Raw genomic sequence first — 23,195 nt, forward strand, 5'->3', positions numbered from 1 at the left:
GTCGATATTCTGAACCTTTAAGATTCAGAGGGATAAGAGGGTGATCCCCCCCACACCTCGTACTTTCCTAAAATGCATATGATAGAAATTTTGAGACGGTCATTTGTTGTCGTAGAAACTTCTAAAAAGGCTTATTCTATTGGAAATTGAAGGGGCTAGTGCCTCTTTTAATAGTGATTAGAGGGCAAACAACCCACTCCCACACCCATCATTTCCCCATACACTTCCAATGAAATTTTGTGATGGGAATTTTCTTTTGGGAAGGGTTATAAGTTATGCCATGGGGGAATATAAAGTTTTATAGAAAGGAAGGTCGTAAAAACTTCGTAGGGGGCTTAGTTGATTGGTTATCAGAAGTTCAAGTACCCTTTTTAAGATTCAAAGTGATCAGAAGGCTGATACCCCCCCCCCTACACCTCGTATTTTTCTGAAATGCATCTGATAGAAATTTTGAGATGGCCATTTGTTGTCGTAGAAACTTCAAAAAAGGCTCATTCTATTGGAGATTGAAAAGGCCTTTTTTAATGGTCAAAAGTGATTAGAGGGCAACAAAACCCACACACCCATGAATTTCCAAAACACATGTCATCGAAACTTTAAGATATCCATTTTGTTCAGTGTAGATGAAAGGTGTGGAATATGTCTTCGAGGATGATTAACCCTCCCCCCACAGCCCACATCGCAAGGGTTGTAAGTTATGCCCTGAGGGCATATAAGGTTCTTATGGAAAGGGCGATCGTATAAACTCCAGAGGGGGCTCAATGGATTGGAAATCAGATGTTCTAGTTTCTTTTTTAAGAGTCAAAGTGATCGGGGGCATCCAATAAAAATCTTGAGATCAGGCCTTCGAGGGGGACAGAATCCTCCAGAGTCAGGGGGTAAGGGTTGTAAGTAATGCCTCAATGGCATATAAGATTTTTATGGAAGGGGTGGTCGTGTGAACTTTAGAAGTGGCTCATTTCATGAAATTTATTGTTTTAGTTCCTTTTTAAGAGTCAAATATGATCGAGAGTAGCAATCCCCACTCCCTAACATCCTCTTTTCCTAAAACTCATTGGTTTTGCTTTTTGGAAATGCAGCCATTTTTTTTTTACCAATAGTTCAAAAATCCTATAACAAAATCTTTGGGTAGACACAATCCCCCGGACCCTATTGGCGAGGATTGTAAGTTTTGCCCCAGGGGCACATAAGGTTCTTATGCAAGGGGTGGTGGTGTGAACTTTAGAAGTGGCTCATTTCATTTGAAATTTATAGTTCTGGTTCCTTTTTAAGAGCCAAAAGTGAACGGAGGGCAATCAGCCCCTTTCCCCAAAGCCTATAATTCTCCCAAATATATCCGAACCAAATTTTAAGAGAGCTATTTTGTTCAGTCTTGTTGAAAGGTCCAGTAATTATGTCTTTGAGGATGTCAACCTCCCCACAGTCCTCAAGACATGGACCTTAAGCTAGACAATTTGTTCCTTGTTTTTTACCAAGTATATTTTATTAAGAAAGGTTTGCATGTTCGAACTTTATTTTCCAAAAAGAAGAAGGGTATTCAGGTGAGACTTTCAGAGAATGGTAAGGAAATGTTGAACTAAATCAAAACAAGTTATGTGGATACAGATTGTCAAATGGGTGCAAAACAAGAATAACTGAATATACTAACTTGGAAAATTCAGGAAATAATAAGGGAGATGATCAAAAAGGCAATATTTGCATACTACCAGTACTACTACAACTACTACCACTACTGCTACCACATTACTTCATTTACTGTATTAAGAGGAAATTTGAAGTAAACCAAAAGATGCTATATGCATGCAAATTGTCAAGATAGCTTATCTCAAGAACTGATTTAGGCATTAAGTTGGAACTTTCAGACAATACTGAAAGGGGAAGATCATCCCACAAAAGGTGATTTGTACACACTGCTGCTAACACTATCGCTGCTAATACTTCTATTGCAACTACTTGTAGGGCTACGATCGTTCAGATGAAAATTTGAAGAAGTATCTGAACATACAGGTTATCGAAAAGACATATCAGCAGTGTCATAGCGATTGCTAATTGTTTTAATTTGGAACTTCCAGGACTTGAAGAGAGAGATGTTCTACTGATAAGAGGGTAATAGATTAAACTACTGCTGCTAGTAGTACTACCGTTATTCAATATTATACCAGTAATATCAACAATACTACTGTGACAACTATTACAACTATGCCTAAGGGTATGAAGTTGATATTTTCAAGAAATTTTTAGGAAGGAAGATGAACTGAATCAGAACAAGCCCTCTGCATGAAGGTTGTCAAAAGGGTGTAACAACAATATCTTAGGAACAGTTTGGGGTGTGAAGTTTAAAGTAACTGGGCTTGTTGTGAGGGATGTTGAACTAACATAAGAGAAAATATTTGCATCCTAATGCTACTACTTCTACTCATACATCTGCTACTGTTACTGTTATTTCTGCTTCTATTACTACTGTTCCCACTAACTACAATTAATTTTATTGTTACTACTACTACTACTGCTTTTAAAAACATGGATATTAAGGAGACAAATTTGGGATATACAGAAACTGTATGGAACTAATCCGAAGCACACTCTGCCCGAACAGGTTGTCAAGGAGACGCATCAGAAATGTTTCAGGAACGGTTCATGGTATGTCTTAAGCTGGAAATTTCAGCGTGTGTTGAAGGGGATATTGAAGAAACTAAAGGTGCTATGCGCATTCTGTTACAACTATTACTATTGCGCAAGCAAAGGGTATTAAGGTGAAGCTTTTAAGGGATATTTAGGCGGATGTTGAACTAAATTAAAACAAAATTTGAGCATTGGAACTTTCAAAAAGGTAGCGAAGCAATATCTGAAGAACAACTTATATTGTTAATTTAGATCGTTAAGGGTAAGCTATGGGACTTTGAAGTAGCCAGAAGGCACTATATGCATAATTTTAATACTACCATTACAGTTATTGTAACTAATGACGCTGAGGATATTAAGATGAAACCTGTAGGGAACTTTTAGGAGTTTTAATTAAACGAAAAAAAAGTATGCATGCAAGTTTTCAAAGGAGCATATAAGCAATATCATAGGCAATACCCGTTATAATAGCTACAAATATCATCGGAACTTTTAAAGAAGCTAATTTGATTCAAAATTAAAAGTTCTGGTGCCCTTCTTAAGAGTAAACGAGATTGGAGGACAAGAAGTCCTTCTCTCAAACCTATTAATTTTCCAAACGCATCCAGTCAAAATTTTGAATAAAGCTCAAATTATTTTCTTGTCTTGAGAAAGCATTGGGGTTATCAGCCCAACTCATGTTTCTTTTTGCTTCGTTTTGAGTTTGACTCGGGTATTTATTGTAATTTCTGTTCGTTTGATTTTTATTCATTAGTTTATAGTGATTAGTGGTAGCTTTACGCTTGAAAGATTATTTAACTTTATTTATACTCATTCTTGGCTTAATGGAGCTCTTTACTTTCCCTTTGAAAAAATTGGTTTTGTTTAAAAAGTTTTTTTAAATTAATAAGCTAATAATAGGATCTCTTTATACATTTTAGGCCTCTATGTACCAAAAATTGTAAGCAATCAAAGTTTTTCTACGGGACATTTTTGGAATTTTTTCTCAATGATTCCTTAAAAATCTCATTCGGACATACTTTTTTGGGACTACTAGTAACTCATTAACGTGTACTCTTATGCACTATTATAGTATTATAATTATGTACCTATAAACATTGGAATTGTTGGGAAGTAAAACTATTTGGAGAACTTGGATTTATAATTTAACTTCGTGTTTTCTATTTTCTAATGAAAAAACTTGTGTTTTCTCACATGAAACTACTTAAAGTTTTAAATCGTGCGTATATTTGCTGCTTTGGTATTATCTTATAGTATACATCATTTTTGGAATGGTGCATTGACATATCTTTTTCTAAAACTAAATAACTTCAGTATCTGCAATTTTTCAAAAAGTATAGGAGACATATACGCGATTTCAAATAGCTACTTCTTTAAAACAAGAATGCCTTCAATAACCCATAAAGTGTGAATCTAGAACGAACAAAACAGTTTTTGAATGATCACCTGAAAATAATCAGAAACAAGGTTAAAGTCTTGGAGCCATGTAAACCAGATTGACAAGCTTACTTAGCCAAAATGAAATCACTATTTTTTTTTTAGTTTTAATGTGAAATATTTTTTTTTACAGGAGCTATTATTTTTTTTGATTGTTTGATGTTTTGTAATGTCTAACTAAAAAAAAGAAAAGAAACTAATCATTCTATATAAAGTTTTCAGTAAAAATATCTTCTTCCCAAATAAGGAATAAGATTAATTTATTAAAAAGCTAAATTTTGTTTCACAAAAGCATTTTTGAATTTGTCTCATTTCGACTTTTTCCTTTATAAGCGTCCACAAGCTCTTCCTAAGCATAAATAATACTAATAAAGTTGTCCACAAACTCAATTAACGTTTTTTACTCATATGCCTTTGTCTACTTTCTTATAGTTCAGCTCAGTTCTGTTCACTCGAGCTTATTAAAAAAACACATAACATTCATAACTTACATAATCTCGCTTCTCTATGCAAAAATGCATGCTGAGTCCCTTATCGCCTCAAAACCTAGTACGCACTTTGGCTCTCCCTCCACTCCTCAATAAAACCATGGCCCCTGCCTTCAATATCATCCTTCTGTGGGTTTGATTTCTCTTTATAACCTTCTGTGGGTTTGATGATCTTCAAGGCATTCTTGTAGATGGAATCCAGTTTTTCAGATAGAATTTGAACGTCGACTGCTATACCATTGCACAATACTGTAAATGGGGTTTGACGAACGCATTGTAGAGAAGGTTAAGGGTTTTACGTGGAAATGTGTGCTTCACTTTCTTCATGATACTCAGATTCCTTGAAAGCTATAGTCCTACAGCATGGATGTCGGGAAGGAAAGAAAGATTTTCATCCACACTCCCAAATATTTTGCACATCCATTTGCTGGTCGTTGACCCTTTCTGCGAGACGCCACAATTCCTGTTACTTCTGGGTGACGGTTCCTACCTTAGAAAATAACAGGATGCAAGATTTTTTGACATTGATGACAAGTTTTTTGGCATCCATCCATAGGTAGGTCTCTTCTAGGATGTTTTCAAGCTTCCGCTGGAGTGAAGGTATGTCGAGTCCGCAGCAGGTCATTGTAGTATTGGCGGCAAATGCTATAAGTTCACCTTGCTCGTTTGTAATGTCCTCAGATGTTTGATCAAAGCATAGATTACAGCATTTTAGAACGTTATGTTTCGGGTTAAGGACACGAATTTTGTCAGTTACATGGACTTAAAACACAAAAGCACCGAGGGTCAATCCTTGAAACACACTGAATTTCATAGTAGTGTCGTTCTTCGGGTCGTCACCAATTTAGATGCACCTATTTTAAGGGTAAGATTCAAACCATTCCAGGGTTTTGCTTCTCCTTCCAATACGTTCCAGCTTTCCCAGTAAGACTGTATGATCCATACTGTCACATGCTTACTTGATGTCAATCAATATAGCAGCTGAAAGAACACCTGAGTCAAGTGCCCTGTTGATAAACAAGCTTAGGGATACCAGAGCGTCTTTTGCTGAATGACCAGGTCTGAAGCCAAAGTAACGACGATTCAAAAATCTTTTTTTTTAAGAAACTTTGCAAGGATTTTTCAAGAACTTTTGAAAAAACAGACAATATCGAAGGAAAAGCAAAAATTTTTAGAGACAAGTTGACCAAATTTGTTAATGGCTCTAGGATTGAGGGGAGAACTGCTTTTGAAGCTTTCGTATGTATCCGCTACCTCTTCTAAGAAAGTTAAATAATATGATACAAAAACTCGTTTTAAGTCAAGAAGATAAACTCATAATGAAATAATATTATACTTCATGGTATGCAATCTTCAGGAAACTTTGATCAAACTGGGATCCTAAGCTTCAGCCGACTGTAATGGATCTAGGGTCACTTTAAAAAGTTTCACCCTACGTAGTTACAGCTTAACTGGTCCTTCGTCACTCAGACACCTGCTGAGTTTGTAACTCCTGTCACAAAGAAAATCAAGCGCATAAAGACTAAGGGATGCGAATTTCGCATTAAAAATTTCAATGAAGGGTATTTTAAAAGTACTTTATTAAAGTTTCTTTGAAATTTTTGTTTGACAGTGCGGCAATCATCTTACTAGCAAAAAAACAATCTCTCGAAAATGAAAAAATGTCAGAAATTCTTCTTCTTCTTATTCAGCAGACGGGCTTTTCAGTTGATACTATTTAGCCCTTTTCCTTTTGGCTCACTCTGTGAGATCGACAGAGCTATGGAGCCGGTTTGTTTTATATATTTTGTATCTGCTCAGATTTCTTGTAGTATATCTTTTGATACTAGCAGTTGAATTATAAGAGAACATATATTGAGCTCTGTGCTCTTGTTGTAATGTTGTTGTTGTTTGGGGTTTGACGCGTTCGACCAATAGGTCATATGCGTTCGTATCACTCAGTTGTTCTGTGCCTTCTATAATCACTAGCTTGCTTGGGTGTCACTTCAGTCAGTATTCACTGAACCAGAACAGTATCTCTTGACTTGCTAGAAATATTGCAGAAATATTAGTTTGCTTATTTTTTGTAATCTTCTTCTTCTTCAGCAGGCGGGGGCTTTTCAGTCGATACTATTCAGCCCTTTTCCTTTTGACTCACTCTGTGAGATCGACAGAACTATGGAGCTGGTTTGTTTTATATATTTTGTATCTGCTCAGATTTCTTGTAGTATATCTTTTGATACTAGCAGTTGAATTATAAGAGAACATATATTGAGCTCTGTGCTCTTGTTGTAATGTTGTTGTTGTTGTTGTTTGGGGTTTGACGCGTTCGACCAATAGGTCATATGCGTTCGTATCACTCAGTTGTTCTGTGCCTTCTATAATCACTAGCTTGCTTGGGTGTCACTTCAGTCAGTATTCACTGAACCAGAACAGTATCTCTTGACTTGCTAATGGAGGGGGGTTATTTGCCTGCAGTAACTGTCTGCGTTGAAAAACGGGAATCAAAATACTGCAACTATGCATTGTCAAACAGCAATTAAAATATATGTACAACACAATAATAAAAAGTAATACAACTTTTACAAATTATAACCAATATCAGTACAACCAAATTCCGATAAAATATATCTAAAATGATAAATAAGGCAATTCTAAAAATCCTAATAAATAGGTGATAGAAAAAAAAAAGGGAATGAACCAAACCAGTAGTCTTAACAAATCTACCTATTAGGTTGGGCTTTATTTTTTAGCCCAAGGAGGAGACGTGTGAGGAGAGGAGATGTTGTAATGTTAGAGTGGAAAACAAATAGAATTGCTTCTTATGTGCATGGCGATCTTCATAATTTACAATTTGGCTCATTGAGGTAGTGGGAGCCCTGCATCCGCTAATTAGGTATGTTTTCAAATGCGCAACAGTGGACATTTAAGTAATTATTTAAATCCGAAAAGCTTGTGAAACTGAACAGGTAGGTAACCTATCTGGACTTAGACAGTAAGCAGATTCTTTCATAATCGATAGCTTAATCACATTCAGATATAGCCTACAGAAGGGTGAGTGCACTGTTATTGTTCTAGCCCACATTGTCGAATGAACTCAAATTCCCCCTCCCCCAAATAGCCTAACACTTGAAAAGGGAATAAAATAAACTTACCCACAAATTGTAAAATACGAATTTAATGGTGTACGTAGGCTCTGTTATGCTGCCAATGAAATTATTGACAAATCCTTTTTATTGTTTCATTAAAAGGGAATTGTCACTGAAAATCTTAAGCTAACCTATTTCAGCACCCAGGATCAAACATTGCTATTAAAGCACAACTGGCATTCTTGAGGGTCAATGTTCCTATTACCTGAACAATTTAGGGTCATGAAACTAGGGTAAGATTACTGGTAGGCTACTTGGTCACTTTGTTCACTCTTCACACTTTTTGACATTCAATCTACTATAACTACTTTATTATACCATCTAGAAATTTGATTTTTTCACAATTAAAATTGTCTCTGTTTTCTGAACAAGTAGGTCATTAATTTGAATAGTTTCGCTTATACAGTGCTACATATTTTTGAATTTAGCAAAAGCTTTCAGTTCAGCTAATACTTGGTCATGTGTTTCTCCTATTGACAGAGATATTACGTAATAATACACAATCTCAGTCAGAGCCTTGCTTTTTCTCGGTCACTCCCAAAAAAAACCTGTTTAGACATTCTTTGCTGAGATCTATGACTCAGGCACTTTATCTTGTTATTAGACATTTTAATGTTTTGAAATTTGTTATTTCAAATTGTATTTTCAGAGCAAAAATAGTGGATCCAGGATTTTCTTTGGGGGGGTGCATAATAGGTGCTTTGATAAACTTGCAAACAAAGAAATACCTGCAATTAAAAGGGAACCTTGACAATTATGCATCATAGATAGGTAGTGGAAATGGTCTAAAGTGGTAATGAGTTCAGCCTTTATTTTAATACAACCAGTTATAATATAAACCATTCAAACTGCTCATTGCATCAGCTCTTTGTCTCAATACATATTAATTTTTGAAATGTTAAATATTTTTGGATAAATTTAAGAAATATGTTATTTTAAATTGGATTTTCAGAGAGAAAATAGTGGATTCAGGATTTTTTTTTTTTGGGGGGGGGGCGCATAATAGGTTGCTTGGATAAACTTGCGATTGGATAAACAAAGAAAGGTACTACCCAAATAAATACCCTCAATTTAAAAGGAGCCTCAACAATTATGCATCATGGTAGGCAGTGGAAATGGTCATAAATTTAATCTAAAATCTGGTGAGGAATAAAGTTCAAATAAATCTGTTGAAAGCAAGATGGTATAAAAATGTTGATACAAAAAATTAGTGACAAAGTTATTATGCAATAATACATATTCTTGTCCTGTCAGTCCCTGCTGTTATCTTGGCTATGACTCAGGCTCTTTGTCTTGTAAGGAGTGACATTAAAACAAACAGAAATTACTCTGTATATGAAAGGGGCTTTTCCTCCTCGACACCCTGCTCTTTATGCTAAAGTTTTTTATTGTTTTAAAAAGTAGAGTTGCAAGAAAGAATCAAACTTTAGCGCAAGGAGTACTACTTACTTGTTTCAGGACACAAGCTCTTCAGCTCTCCCTGGCGCTATGATCTGGCAGACGGTTGAGTGCCAAGCTGCTTGGTCGTGTGTGTGTGGTGCACATATTTCAAGCCACTGCTTGTCCCATCTTCGGCCGTGTCGTCGGAAACCACCAATCGGCTCTAGGTCCGCCTTGAGTGTGTTAAGCCAGGTCTTGACTTGTCCACCTCGCTTCTTCTTCCAGTGTGCGAGGGGTTTGCAGTATAGCGCCTTTTTAGTGAGGGTGTCATCTGACCTCCGACAAACATGGCCAAACCAAGCTAGGCGGCGTTTTTTTAGTAGATCTTCAATGTCATGCTTCTGGTGGCATCGTCTACGAATTTCGACGTTGCTAATTCTGTCTTGGAGGGAGACACCGAGGATTTGTCTCAGGCAGGAGTGGTCGAATACTTTGAGAGCATGAACATCCGCTGCTTTCAGGGGCCATGTCTCACATCCGTAAAGGAGTACGGAGCGGACGGTTGCTTCAAAGATCTGGATTTTTGTTTTTAGTAGGACATCTCTTTGTCTCCACAGGTTCTTCCTAAGTTGAGTAAAGACTATTGATGCTGATGATTTTCTGCTGAGGACTTCCGTACTGCAGCCGCCAGAAATGTCAATGAGGAATCCGAGGTATTTGAACTGGTCAACGACCTCTAAACGGGAGTTGTCGATAGAGATGCCCCTTGTGAGTACATCCTCAGAATTTGTCAGAATTTTGGTTTTATCCTTACTGATCTTTAGCCCAACCAAATCTGCAGTAGCAGCAACATTACACAGCATGGCTTGCGCATGATCTATATCGTTTTCTAGCAAGGCAATGTCATCCGCGTAGTCAAGGTCTTTGATGGAGAAGTCAGGGCTTACTTCAACGCCTCTGGCAGATTGCATGGCGTGCTTCATGATCCAATCGATAACAAAGTTGAAGAGGATGGGGGACAGGATGCAGCCCTGTCTCACCCCGAAATCGATGTCGAAGAGGGAGGACAGCTCTCCATCAGCTTGTATACAGGCACGAACGTGTTGGTAGTATGCCTGAATAAGGCGTATCAGCTTATCAGGGATGCCGTCCTCTTGCATCGCAGCCCATATGCCATCTCTAACGATCGAGTCAAAGGCCGTTATAAAATCTATGAAGATGGCTATAGTAATCTGATTGTGTTTCATGCGGTGTTCGAGAATTTGCCGGAGTGTAAAGAGCTGATCAATGCAGCCCATTCCTGGCCGAAAGCCCGCCTGGTTCGGGCGTGTGGTCGTGTTTCTGATTGAGCTGAAGCGGTTGAGTAAAATCATGGCAAATATTTTGGCAGCGATGCTTATGAGCGATATCCCCCGGTAATTCTTGCATTCAGCTTTATCCCCTTTTTTATACAGGGGGATGATAATTGAAACTTTCCAATCGTCTGGGAGAACCTCCTGTACCCAAATTTTCTTGAGCAGTTTTTCTAGGTTCTGTGCAAGAAGCCTGGGGCTTGCCTTGTAGATTTCTGCTGGTATGGCGTCAATTCCCGGCGCTTTATGATTCTTCAGCTTCTTTATTGCTGCCAGGATTTCCTCTTCGTCAGGGGGCTCTATTTTGACTCCTGCGTATTGGTTAATGAGCGTTGATGAAGGAGGTGGGGGAGGTTGGGTCACTTGAAGATTTGGAGCAGGTGATGAAGGGTCGACTTGGGGATTTAGGAGTTTCTGGAAATGGCGCTTCCAACGGTCAACGACTTCGTCACGACTCGTTAGGATGTTACCGTGTTCGTCTCTTACAGAGGCCGAGTTCTTCGACCTCTTCCCAGTGGACTCTTTAAGCAGCTGATACAGTTTCCTAGTATCAGACAGGCTAGCTGCTTTTTGCATCTCCACCGCCATATTCTCCCAGTACTTCCTTCTGTCTTTTCTGCCCGACTGGTGACATAGCTTGCGTAGCTGTTTGAATTCAGCTGAGTGGCGTGATGGTAACAGACTTTTCTTCGTTGCAAGTCGGATGGTCTCTTTGGACATCCACCGTCTTCGCTTTCGCTTCACTCTTCCAAGAGTTTCGAGAGCTACCTCCTGTAGTGTATTTCGGAACTTCTGCCAATCTTCGTTAACCGACGACCCGCTCGAGTTCCCGTCCTCAGGAGACTCATTTGAGTGTTCATGCTCGAGGGCGGTGAAACGATTTGAAAGTTGAACACGGAATTGTTCTACTACTGTCGGGTCCTTAAGACGGGCAACGTCAAATCTTTTTGGGGGTTCCTTCCGTTTACAAGCCACTAGCCTGATCTTCACAGACATTTTGACCAAGGTATGATCCGACCCGCCCTTGGAACCTGTGTCAGGTCCTCTGTAGGCTCTGCAGTTCTGGATCGAGCTTCTCCAACGTGACGACACGAGTAGGTAGTCCAGCTGGGAAGATGTCCTTCCATCTCTGGATCTCCAGGTTATGACGTGTGAGGGCTTGTGTCTGAAAAGGGTGTTTGCTATTACGAGGTTGTTCGCTTGGGCGAATTGGACCAATCTGGTTCCTCTTTCGCATCTTTCGCCGTACCCGTGAATTCCAAGGCTCCTGTCGCCGTTTGCCTGTCTGCTGCCGACGTGTGCGTTGAGGTCGCCACCGATAATGAGGAGGTCACGTTTGGGGGTCTTTTTTACAGCTTCGTTGAGTTCGGCGTAAAACGTATCTATTGCTTGTTCAGGGCTGCCTCTTGTGGGTGCGTAGACCGCAAACACTGTAACATTAAATAGTTTGCTTCGGAATCTAGCTTTTGCAAGGCGAGATGATACGGGCTCCCATTCTATTAGAGCTTTTTGTGCTTGGATGTTAAGGAGAAATCCAACCCCTGCACTCCCACTACCATCTTTGGGTCCTGAGTTATAAAAGAAGAAAGAGCTCTCTGAATCTAGTGTTGCTATCTCATCGTTTTCTAGTGTGTCAATTATTCTGTCTCTGATACACATAGGATGTCGATGCCTAGGTGATTTATTTTACCAGCTATGAAAGTCTGGGTCGTCAAACATTTCATCGAACAGACGTTCCAGCACCCTATTGCAAGGGATTGTCTTTGTTTCAACAGGTGTCCAGCTCGCCAATTTTTCGAAGGAGACGCCGGTAAATCATCCAACGCATCGCTTGTCGGGAATGCTGTAGCTTGTTTTAACACTCTTTGATCTGCTTTTTTCATAACGTTTCGTGGGAATATTATTGACCGACAGGTCCCCAGTCCGTCGGCGCCTCCACACTTTAGCCATTCTTTCGCTAGGCATGTAGCTACGGAATGTTGCCACCGCTTCACCACTTTGAGGTAGTGTGGTCGACTTCCCAAGGATACACTAGAGACGGAGATACAGCTTCGGCGACCCAAACCGCACCATAGCCGTGCTAAGAGAGGGCCTCGGCTGTCATCTTGATTCCCATCTAGGTAACCCCAGGCAGAAGCGCAAGGAGTGGGGTGTTGAGGAGGAAAAACTCCTTTCATATATGGAGTAATTTCTGTTCATTTTAAGTTTTAATGTCTCTCTTTACTTTTATTTCAAAAAACTTGTTTTTTGTATTTAATTTCTGAAAGTTTTTGAATTGATGCATGTCTGATTTTGGCTCTCCATACATAAATTATTAAAATGAAATTTGCATATTAATTTTTTTTTTTGCTAAATGGCTTTCTCTTAGTTTTGATCAGACGATTTTGAGAAATGAGGGGTGGGGAAGGAGGCCTAGTTACCCTCCAATTTTTTGGTTACTTAAAAAGGCAACTAGAACTTTTAATTTTTAACGAACATTTTTATTAATAAAAAAATATATGTAACTTAAGAATTAACTTACATAACAAACTTTTATATTCTTATATTTTTGATTATATATATGAGGGGGTTTGTCCCCTTGTTAATACCTCGCTCTTCACACTAAATCTTAAGTTTTGTCCCAATTCTTTAAGAATGACCCCTGAATCAGAAAGGCCATAGAATAAATAGTTGAAATTACTAAAAATAATTTAGCATAAAGAGCAAAGTATTTATCTCCTCCTAAATACCTTGCTCTTTATGCTAAAGTATTTTTAGAACCCCTCATATGCATAATAATTTCTGTTCATTTTAAGTTTTAATGCTCCTCATTACTTTCAGTTGAAAAAAGTTTTTCATATTTTTTTAAATGCTGGAAAAAAATTCTGTGCCCCCTTCATAGAAATTCTCTTCCCCCATGGAAAGTTTTCCCCACAATCCCTCAACCTCCCCCAACCAAAAAATTCACCTGAAAACGTCAATACACTTCCCAAAAACCATTACTACATGTAAACACTGGTCAAAGTTTGTAACTTGCAGCCCCTCCCATGGGGACTGTGGGGACTACACAGCCTAGTAGTTTTTTAGGGAATTTGTATAATAGAAAATAAATGCATGAGAGGCGCAAAATTTATTAATTTAAGTTTTTGTGAGAAATAGTGGCCACTTTACTGCCTATTTTCATCTAATTAAAGCTCCGCATTATACAACATATCACCTCCTCTGTTCATCTTAAAACATTAAAATAAAGGCCAAACTCTTATTTTTATTTTTATCTTATTTTTATAAAGGCCAAACCATTTCCACTACCCTACGACGTATAATTGTTGAGGTTCCCTTTAAATTGCGGGTATTTCTTTGTTTGCAAGTTTATTTAAGCAACCTATTATGCCCCCCCCCCCCCCCCAAGAAAATCCTGGATCCACTATTTTCTCTCTGAAAATCCAATTTAAAATAACAAATTTCAAGACATTAAAATGTCTAATAACCAGACGGAGCCTGAGTCATAGAGCTCAGCAAAGAATATCTAAACAGGTTTTTTGGAAGTGACTCAGAAAAAGCAAGTCTCTGACTGAGATTGGGTGCCCGAGATTAAAGTCTTTTGACCGAGTATTGGGCATGTTGCAATCCAATCAAAGATTCTGCCTGAGATTATGTCTGTGACCGACTACTGGTCGGTTTACCCTATTGTTAATAGATGCATTTTGACTTTTTGAACATCTTTTCTCTCTTGCAAAACTAGCCTACCAAAAACTCACCATTATGGAGTTGTTATATATTTGCACATTAGGGTGGGTGGGTGGTAAAGCATAGCATATATTAAATACAGCAATGGTTAGTTTACATATTTAATATTTGCTATGCATTAAACCCCCCCCCCCCCTAATTTGCGAATATATAGCCCAAATTTGTTTCTAAATTATTACAGATTTGCAATTTTAAATATCCAATCAACAAAAATGGCCATGATTGCAATTCTATATGTGTAAACACAATATTTGGGCTGGAATAAATCCATAACTGTGAGTTTGCAGTAGTTTTGCAAGAGAGAAAAGATGTTCCAAAAGTCAAAATGCATCTATTAACAATAGTTTCATGACCCTAAACAATTGTTCAGGTAATAGGAACATTGACCTTCTTGAGAAGGAAATATGTTAAGAAGAAAAATTTTACTTCATAATAGCCCATGTAGAAAAATCGTATGCAAATTATATATTACCCATGCATTTTGCCATGCATCACTCTTGTTTCAGCTTATTTACCTATAAATTGAATCAGTACTGACAAAATAAAGAAATGGAAAGACACATGGGGAGTATATATTCTAATTTGGGATATAGCCTATATTCACACATTAGGGCAAGTTGAGGTAAAGTATAGTGAAATTGGTTTCACAATCTAAAGTTTTGTGCATCTGCCTATTATGAAATACTAAGAACTGTTTTCTTAACTTTTCCTTCACAAGAGCATTAATTGTACATTAATGCTCAAACATTCCCCTTTTTCCATTAAAAAATCTATGTTTCTTATTGAATTCAACACTCCCTGAAAGTTTCAACTTAGTACCCTTAACTGGTCTAGAGATATTGAAGAAGCATCCATTTGACAGCCTAGATGCACATAGCCATAATTTCTTTATTATTTAGTTTAACATCCCCCACAAGAGCTACATGTTAATACTCATGAGCCAGATGTTCCTAAGATATTGCTTATACACATTTTTGACAATCTGTACAACCATAGGCTAGTGTCTTAATTTAGTTCAGTTATTCCCAGGAAGTTTCAACTCAAGACAGTCCAGCAAAAGTCTTATGAAAGAAGAGGGTCAGATACAATTCAGTTCCAGAACAATGTCCCCAAGACCAACCATGGCAAAAGAGCAAAGCACTATGAGGAGTTGCAGGTAAGGCATGCACAGGGAAAGCTGATCTGGTTATCCATGGGATCACTATAGTTCTCAGGTTGGACCTGGGCAGCCCTACCAGCTACAATGACACATTAGATCATATACTTTGCAAAGTAACCAGTGTAGATAGTCAATTAGGTAGAAGTGATTTTCATAGTACAGTGTTTACAAGTGAGTATAGTAGTGATGTTCTGATGACCCAGAAGTTTCTGATGACCCAGAAACTTCTGTGTCTTCTAGCAGACATAGTTTTGATGCTGGCAATGGCTAAGAAACCTGGGAGAAAAGGGAGAATATGCTGCTGGACACCATCAATAGAAATAGAACTATCATGTGGTAACACAAAAAGACAACCTTGATGATCAGAAAAATGAAAATTGCATGGAACAAGAAGAATAAACTGTCAAAGCTCATTAACTAGAACCCCCATAGAGCTGAATACCTGGTTAAATTCAAAGGAACAAAATGCAAGCCCTCTTCAGAGAATTACAAGGAGGTCATCATGGCAACCTCTAAAACCAACCCCAAGAAGTTCTGGAAATATGCCTCTGTACATAAGCCTTGTGGTACACATGATTACAGAGCTGGGTTGTAATGGAATTCAGTCAAATGACCCCCAAAAAATTGTTGATTACTTGGATCACCAGTTTAGTCAGTATTCACACCCCCAGACACTGCCCCCTTCACACTGCATCATTAACACCCCAGTGTTTCCAGTAATAGTGGATGAGGCTGGTCTTGAATTTCAGCTTAATCCAAATAAGTCTGTTGGGCCAGATAGTTTTTGTCCACAACTCTTAAAGGAAGCTGGTGCCCAATTAGTGCTGCCTCTCTCAGAACTCCCTCAAAAGTATTTTCATTCCAAAGTCATGTGGAAAGTCACCCATATCTCACCAAGACACAAAACTCCCAATTATCAGCCAATCAGTATTACCTAAGCTGTTGGGAAAATCCTTGAAGGTGTTGTAAATGCTGCTGCTCTCAAACATTTGGCCACAAATCACCTTCTATCAAAACAACAATATAGGTCCTGACCAGGTACATCAGTTGAAACAAATCTGATTGAATCATACAATCACATGACTGAGCTCCTTAACCAAGTTCTCCTAGTGGATATGGTTCTGCTAGATTTTGGTAAAGTCTGTCATTGAAGACTCCAGTTGAAATTGAAGGCAATTGAAATTGAAGAGGGTGTGTTGGACTGGATAATGTCTTTCTTGAAGGGAACAGAGCAGTGGGTCAGAGTTTTTGGCGAAGGTGGTACAGCTTACTTCTCTGAAATAGCAGAGGTCTTCAGTGGGATACCTCATGGAACTGTTTTAGGGCCTACACTCTTCAATATCTACGTTAACAACACTCCAAGAAATGTTAAAATAAACTTAGCCTTTATGCTGATAATGTGAAACTTATTGGTCATGTTGACACACAGCAGGGTGTGACCTAAATACTAATCCAGAGAGCTTTTGCAATGGGCTAATATATGGAGGCTTGAGTTTAATATTGAAAAGTGCAAGATTCTCCGTTTTGGATGAAATAACCCACAATGGCAATACTCAATGTCATCAAATGCTAGTGTGAGACAACCAATTTCCAAGAGAACCTCAGAAAGAGGTTTTGGGGGGTTGTTGTAGATGAAGACCTTAAATTCAGCCGCCATACCAAGCTGCAGTAGTAGGGGATAACCAAACTCTTGGTGTCATCAAGTGCACAATCACCAGTAGATCCTCAGCAATAGTTACTAAACCATACAAAAGCTTGGTGAGGCCAAGATTGGAGTTTGGAATGTGTGTTGCCACACCAATTGATAAAACAGACCAGATAGCTCTCAAGTCTGTCCAAAGTTGGCCAATAAAATGCATAAAGGGCCTCAAAGACAAAGAGCATGCAGGTTGATTGCAGAACCTTAAGCTACCAACTCTAACATACCATCAACAAAGAGGAGACATGATAATGACCTGCAAGCTACTCTAGTCTGACAACAAAGACATGTTTGAGCCAGCTTGGTCATCAAGTACCAGAGGTCATTCAGCAAAGCTTTTCTGCAAGCATGCCATAACAGGAAAAAGAAACCACTTCTACAATCACATAATAAGTCTGTCAAACAATCTAAGCAAGATGATAGTTGGATCAACAACCATAAACAGCTTCAAATCCCAACAAGGACTGGGAGACTAAAACCATGACTCACACAATGGGATGGATCAGATTTCCCTTTTATCAGATATTCCCTTTTGACTGCCTGGATGCACATAGTTTCTGTTGATTTTGTCCAACAGTGCAACATATTCAGTATGTTGTTGTTTATGCAGTGCTTATTGTAATTGCCTTACCATGTGGTGAATATTCCACTGAAGATTGTCATTATGTTCAGGGTGTTGTTTTCGAATTTTATTTGTTAAATAGAATATATTTATTTAAAAAATTTCTCTCACAGCATAGTTGCTGAAAAAAATATGATGAGTCAAAGCTTAGTTAAAAAGTCAAAAATAAAAGATAAATAGATAACAATAGAATCAATGACGAATTTTCCTGGCTATTGTATAACTCAACAGAACTTGGAACAAAACTCTTCTGATATTTTTCATGTTTAGCGGGGATGGTAGTCAGTTCGGGGATTTAATACAGGATGGACTGTTGCAGGTGGGAAGGTAGGGTTAGGGGATGACGGAACGTAATCAAGGATCAGACAAGGTCTTAGTACCCAAACAAAGGCACAGGAAGTTCCCTCTCCTGGCCAACATGGCGAGCTTAAACTTACCAAGTAGAAATGATATGGAACCTTCCCTTCACCATTTATGATCCTAAGTGCTCATTTTTGGACATTTTCAATCTTATAAATATGCTCCAAGGAAAGATCAAAATGCCACACTGGATAAGCAGACTCCAGTATTGGCCAAATAAAAGAACAATAAAGTTTGAGAAGGTCCATGGGGGGGGGGGTAAGAAAATTTTAACGAAAGTTTTAGAAGGGAAACTGAAGGGGAAGCTTGTTTTAGGATATTTTGAACATGGACATCCTGCTTCAAGTCAGCAGTGACTGTCACTCCAAGTAGTTTAATGCATGTGAAAGAGATTTTTGGAGGAATGGGGTTTGCAAAAGAAGGGGGTGGTTTTAAGAAATTAACTGTCATAAATGACAATTTATTAGTGTTAACTTTCATCTTCAACAAAGAAGCCTTGTGTGTGACATTGTCAAGTAATGTCATAATTGAGCTTTTAATATTTTGTTGACAAACCTCAGGTGCAGACAGGTCGTTCACATACTTCCATTGCTCTTTGTGGTCAGTCATGAAGCTATTAACCATTATAAGGAATAAAATGCGACCCATCAGGGTTCTCTGGGGGACCCCACAAAAGATAGGAAGGGGATTGGAATAAATATTTTTATATTTAAGCACTTGAGAATGATTTGTTAAAAACGAGGAAATAATTTTTAACTAAAAAGGGTCTCGCTTGAAACTCAATCAATAGTGTATTTACAAGAATATTCTTGTCAATTAGGTCAAACGCTTTTTGGAGATCAATTGATAAAAGATTCAACCAAGTATCAGAGTTTTGCAAGGTTGTTAAGAATGGTGTCAAGAAGACTGACAGGGTACTGTGAAGGAGGTGTCTGCTTCAGCATACCAAACTTTTGTAAATCAATAAGTTCAAGAATCTCTGCCTTTAACCAATTAGCTAACAAACTCTCATATATTTTTGAAAAAACTGGGGTCAAGGTAATTGGTTGTACTCCATTGAAATCATTCAGGCCTCCCATCTTTTGGATTAGAGTAATGTAGCCCAGCTTCCAGCACAAAGGGTAACATCCGGAATTACTAAATATCATGAAAAGTAATAACAAGGGGGAATTTTTGCACAATGCTAGCCAGGTGCTTATTAAGCTCATTGACTGTATGTTCAGGCGGTTCATCTAGAAGAAAATTCAGGTTATTGTACAAGCAACCCCCTATTCCTTTCACCTTCTTAAACCATTGCTGAGATTTGCTGTGTTCTAAGCAATTTAGTTTATTCTTACCATAATGAGAGGCAGCCCGACGTATTTCTTTCTTTATTTATTTACAGTGGTTGGCCATCATCTTTCTTTTTAAGGCGAAACAGTTTGAGTTTCAAATAGATTAGTCCTTAATTTTTTTTATTAATGTAAGGTTTATCTGAGGAACATACCTTCTTGGTAACCTCTGGGAAACAATTTTGGTAATTTTTCATTAATTTTGTTTGAAACAAACTAACCTTTGAACTAAGCTATACACACAACACAAACATCATCCCAACTCTCAGACGTAATCCAAGATCCAAAATTGAAAAGACCCTGACTTGCCAAGATCCAAAATTGAAAAGACCTTGACTTGTTATTGACCAGTACGAAAATTCAGAGTATGAGTAATTTGTTTTGAAACTGGCAGTAGTTTTAATTGTAGCATAAATGATAGCTACCACCAAGGGGAGGGGGAAGAGTAGTTGGAGTTTCGTAAAAGGTTTTATGGTTGGTACAACTAACATCACCAATTTGCTTAAGCTTCTGATTTTTGCACAGATAATAAAGACTTTGTTCGTTTGCGTCTCCTGCAATAAAAATGCCGGCATTTGGGTACTTAGTTGTCGCGAAGTCAAGACTTGGTTGTAGTCTATCGTGGAAATTACGGCGAGAATAAGCATTTTGTCTGGTTGAATAATAAAATGAGCAAATATTTAAATTAGTGTAAGGCCAAGGCAGGCATTTGGGCTTAGTAGATATCCAAATGATTACATTGCTATCACTTAGACCAGGCACATGTATAAGAGTAGGAGAGAGTCGATCCTTTGCGAAAATCATTACTCCTCCTCCTTTTTTTCCCAGTGGGTGGTCAATCAGGCGAAGCTTTATAAACTCTTGAAAACCAGTCATTTTAAGGAAATCTGGATTTTGAGCCTGGACTTCAGTAACTGTAATTTATGAATATGGCTCAATGTAGCTGTTGCTTCTAACTCAATTAACTTTTCAAAATTCAAACTTTTGGGCGTTCGTAAGGAGGAAAACGGGGAAATGATAACGTTTTTGTCAAACTCTTTAACAACTCATTTCTTCAAAAAAGCTTTATTCTGAGGCAACTTTGGCAGGGTGTTAATTAATTTAAATTAATGCTGGAAGTGGGAGAACATCCCCTAAAAGTGAAATATTATCATTCGGCGTATTGTAGGAAGGCTTGTAAGGCTCAAACTCACCACTCTGGATCGAGAGACTAGTAAACCGGTTTTATAGTGGGAGGGGAAGAGGTTCACTTTAAAAGTCGGGGGTAAGTTGGGAGCCGTGGGTGAAATTTTGCCCTTTTGTGAAATTTACCTCTATTAAAGATAGGAAACTATATTTTTTATCTCTATAATCACGGGTAATCAGTGAAGCATTAGCTGGTCGAAGGTTGGACTTTAAGAGTGAAGCTTTAACTGTGAGATGGGATGAAGTGGATAATTTTTGGGGCGGACTACTTATTACAGGATAATTTTCGAAGGTGGGAACTCTCAAACCAGAGTCACACTGGTATGGTTGCAAGGGGGGATAAAGATGCGAGGGAAGGGGGAAAGGTTTCCTGGAGATCTGGGAATAAGTTAAATTGGGATTGTTCTTTATATGGCAGGGGGAAGGCAAGATGATGCTGGGAGAGGGAAGTATGGTGGAAGGTGTCTGAGAAAGGTGGGATTGGGTTTGTTTTGGCAAATAACGGGTGGATTCCAGAACCAGTCGGTAACTTCATGGACACACGGAGTGGAACGGAGTCGAAAAGAAGTGGATTTTTGGGAGAAATGTGAGTGATGGGGGGTTCGGGAATGGTCTGAATTGAGTAAAGTGATTTTGAGGGATGGGATGACCAGACACGCGCAAGTACTTGGGGCGAAGGATTGTTTCGAGGGATGGATTCCTGGGGTAAACTGCTCTGCATTGGGTATGAAGAGGGATAATGCTGAAAGTCAAATGTAACATGATCTAGGGGAGGAGGTAGTCGTGAATACATTGGGCGCTGCCCTAAAAAAGATTGGGTTTTGAACCTACCCTCTATCCCTGGTGATGCATAAGCAAAATTACACAACTTATCAATGCAAGATAAAACAGAACACAGGTCAACATGATCAAAAATACACTTATCAGACACACAGATTCCCGAAATAAAATGACAAAAAATATGTAGAAACTTGCATTGTTCGCAAAACTTGCAGAAACCACTGCTAAAACTATTACAGATCATATGTTCTTTCTGCTAATTATTACATTTCTTTTCCTTTTATCCTTCTCTTTCGCAGTTTTATTTTTCGAAAATAATAGCAATATCATTGTCTAGTAATGACTTCTCAATAACCTTTCATTTGGTTCATTGTCACCTGATAATTTGAGTAGCAAACCGGAAGTCACTAAACCATTCACTAACTCAAAAGTATCATCCGTAATCATACTACAAGTAGGTATTGTATGCTCTCTTGGGATATTTTGAAGTTAATGCTGGAGTTGCTGAACTTTGATAATTGATCCCCTAGTGTAGTATCCCCTAGTTGTTGTTAGTTTTCCTTTGTCAATTGAATTTCTAGCATTTGAGTACTGCAGTTTGGTTTGAGTGTCTTGAGCATTTGTAATGGATTAGCCCTGCTGGTCCTTTCATGCGTTCTTATCTTCCCTGATACTGATTTTTTTTTTCCAACAAAACACCAAAAAGGAATTTTTCAAAATCTAACAAGGAAGGGGGGGGGGTAAACAACTAAGGGGGCGTAATTGATGGTTTTACTAGTAAATGTATCCCTATCTCTTAGATAACTAAGGGTATATCTTGGAATTTAGTATCAAATCAAAAAAATCTATTAAAATAGTAATTTATCTATTATTTTTTGTTAATGTCAGTGCTATGAACCTCCTTAGCCAAGGTTGCCAAATTTGCCAAAAAGGTGTTCGTCAAATATTATGTAAAGAAGTGGTTAAAGTAAAACAGTTCAAAATAGGGATGAAACCTTTTTATTGACAGTGAACAGATATAAAATTTAACTGGATATTTCGAACACATATACAGTGTTCATTATCAGCAGTAAAACATCAGAGTTTTACTGCTGATGATGAACACTGTATATGTGTTCGAAATATCCAGTTATATTTTATATCTGTTCACTGTCAATAAAAAGGTTTCATCCCTATTTTGAAATGTTTTACTTTCGTCATGGAAAGGCAGTGTGGTCTTCGAAGTTATCTAAAAAGAAGCGGTTATTTTGGTTCAACCCATAAACATTTTTATACAACATTCAAAACGACACTATCAGCAAAAAAAGCATCAAATAAGAAATTAAAAAATTCAGAGAGCAAATAGAGATGGCTGAAATCAACTGAAGTGGGTGAAAGATAATTCATTCAAAATGTATTTAATTTCTAACAAATATGTCTTATTGCACTTAGTATTTTATTATTTATGACTTGTTTAAGCTATTTGGATTTTTTATAACTGCTAAATACATTCTTGAACTCAGCTTCAACAGTTAGGCTATAAATGGGGCTAAAAAAAACACATCTGTTGTATTTCTGTTCATATCTTTGGTGTCTACAACTGCTAAGATTTTATCCTATTTTGTTATTCTATTTTTTTTTATTGTTAAGTCTAGACCAGTGTGGTCATAAGAACTTTTTCATTCTTGGCTGTAGAACCTTTTGAATTAACTAAGTGGTGATTTTAGTTTTTCTGTTTAGAGGAATCAATTTTAAGAAAGAAGTTTTAATCCTAATTACTGTCAATTTTTCATTTTATAATTAAAGCATTTTGAGTTACTTGCTCTGTTTGTGTATTAAAGGCTTTGGCCATTCTTTAGTCCTGATTTAAATTGGGTGATACTAACCTTGTTTTTTGCCAGCACAATAGGCTCAGTTTTGTGCCCCGGGAGAAAAATTATGTTGCTC

The 23,195-nt window shown here is 37.9% G+C and overlaps 1 protein-coding gene across 1 annotated transcript in view; it reads left to right on the forward strand.

Annotated features, from left to right (window-relative positions):
- Positions 1 to 7,436: 7,436 nt before the first annotated feature.
- Positions 7,437 to 23,195, forward strand: part of LOC136036542 (uncharacterized) — a gene marked incomplete in the record, with an annotated part of 69,223 nt that continues 53,464 nt past the window's right edge. The window contains 1 exon segment of the mRNA XM_065718847.1: positions 7,437 to 7,495.

Source organism: Artemia franciscana, chromosome 15 (assembly GCF_032884065.1).
Source record: "Artemia franciscana chromosome 15, ASM3288406v1, whole genome shotgun sequence".
NCBI lineage: Eukaryota > Metazoa > Arthropoda > Branchiopoda > Anostraca > Artemiidae > Artemia > Artemia franciscana.